This window comes from Artibeus jamaicensis, unplaced genomic scaffold (genome assembly GCF_021234435.1).
Source record: "Artibeus jamaicensis isolate MK-2021 breed Jamaican fruit bat unplaced genomic scaffold, CSHL_Jam_final contig_426, whole genome shotgun sequence".
Taxonomy (NCBI): Eukaryota; Metazoa; Chordata; class Mammalia; order Chiroptera; family Phyllostomidae; genus Artibeus; species Artibeus jamaicensis.
In genome coordinates, this window is record NW_026521826.1 from 1,624,689 (window position 1) to 1,626,872 (window position 2,184).

The following is a 2,184-nucleotide window of genomic DNA, read 5'->3' on the forward strand; positions in this document are numbered from 1 at the left end:
GGGATATCTGGTTCCTGCTGAACTTTACTTGAGGTCTCATCCCACCTGACCTCTGTTCAGACTCCTATGTGCTGTGGCTCAGAACTCTTTCCACCTGGACTTCTGTGCCTTGCTCTGGCTCTTGGTACTAGTTAGCAAGTTCCTTCTTTCTACACATTTTATAGATGCTCCCAGGCCTCTCCTCTTCCCAGAACCAGAATATTCTTGATGTCTCCCTAAGCAGTTCTTTACCCAGCTACCCATAGGCTTTTTTTCTTGCCATCTACTGTCTTTACAGAATATTAGTCCATTATCCAAGTTTTGGTCCTTGATATGTACAAATTTATCCTTTTCTGTTTCTTAAAATTCTAGCCTTGTGAATTTGTTTTAAAATTGTTTAAATAATAAAAAAATAAGCAATGGCTTTGAAATAATTATTTTAGAAAAGAAAATACACAGCATACAAGCTCTGTCCGGAACAAATCCAGCCATTATTAATATAACAAGAATGGTTTGCACACCATCAATATAACCTGTCAGCCAAGGAGAGTGGATTGGAATGCACATGCGTGAACTATGAGGACTTCACTGTATGAGTCAGTAGGAGCAGTAGATGCCATTGAGTGAGCGTCTGTAATGTGTGGCCATCACATTCAAAATGACTGAGTAGAGCAATGAATCTGCGCCAAATTTTGTGTTAAGCTTTAACATTCCTCCAAGGAAACTATTCAGATGATTCAGAAGGCCACAGCTGTGCACAATTGGTGATTGGCAGCTTCTACACAACAATGCACCAATTCATGCATCACTTCTCCTGTAGAGTTTGTGGTAAAACATCAAATCACCCAGGTGACTCAGCCCACCTACAGCCCAGATTTGGTGTCCTGTGACTTCTGGCTTTTCCCAAAACTAAAATCACCTTTGAAAGGAAGGAGATTTCAGAGCATCGATGAGATCCAGGAAAATAGGACAGGGCACTCACTAATTGGGATTGTGAGAACCGTGTGAGGTTCCAAGGTGCGTACTTTGAAGGACTGAGGCATCATTGTCCCGGGTACAATGTTTCTTGTATCTTATATCTTCTTCAGTAAATGTCCCTGTTTTTCATATTACATGGCTGGATACCTTCTGGACAAACCTCATAGTTCCTGAAACCATGTACTGTATTCTACCTTACTCGTTAGAGCTGACTTTTGCTTCTGCAATAGACTAGAAATAAAACTGCACTGTAACTAGTCACCTAATTTCCTTCTTGCCCACCCCCTCAGTCCTTCACAGTGGCCACCACCATACACTTAATGCTAAACCAGGTCATGATCCTCTTACTTAAAGCCATTCAGTGCCTGGCTTGTCCTTGCACTTAATATCCAAGCTCCTTACCCGGGCTCTGCAGCCTTGCCCACCTGCCATCTGTCTGCGTTCCCTCCTACTGCAGGAACTTGGGCTGAGGTTTTCTTTGACTTTGTTTTTCTGTAGATCCGTTTTCCCATGGTCTCTTTTCTGTTCCAAAGGAACCTCTCTGTATTTGTATGCATTACACATGCATTCTTCTGTGTGTTTATTTGATGATTATTTTGTTTTCATTTTATGTGATTGAAATAGCTCTTGTAAACCAAAAACCTAGAAAAGTATTTGGTTTAGCAGAATTTATGTAAGAAAAGATCGAAAGTACTTATTTTCTCCAAATTTTATGACTTGTAAAAACACATTTAATTAACTAGAACTAAGTTTCCAGATAAAATATATGGAACTCCCAGTTAAAGTTGAATTTCAGATAAACAGTGGGTATTTTTTAGTGTAAGTGTATATCATACAGTATTTGGAATATGCTTACATACTAAAAAACGTATTTTCCATCTGATACCTAAATTTAACTGGGCATCTTGTGTTTTACTTGTTACATCTCGCAGCCCAAGCTAGATGCCAGCTCTCTACCAACCTGACTTCTTGGGAATCCAGCAAACAACCAGCAAGTGGGTTTCAAAAGTCCTCACTTTCAGGAATAGGTTTCACAGAGGCCATGGCCTAAATCGCATGTACTTTGCCCATGAGATAAGTAGGGCTTTTTTAGTATGTTATTGCCTTTTATTTTAGCTATTCTAACTTCCTTATTAAAAAGTTGTTTTTAATTTTTCAACTACAGATTTTTTTTAAGATCTTATTTATTTATTTTAAACAGAGGGGAAGGGAGGAAGAGAGGGAGAG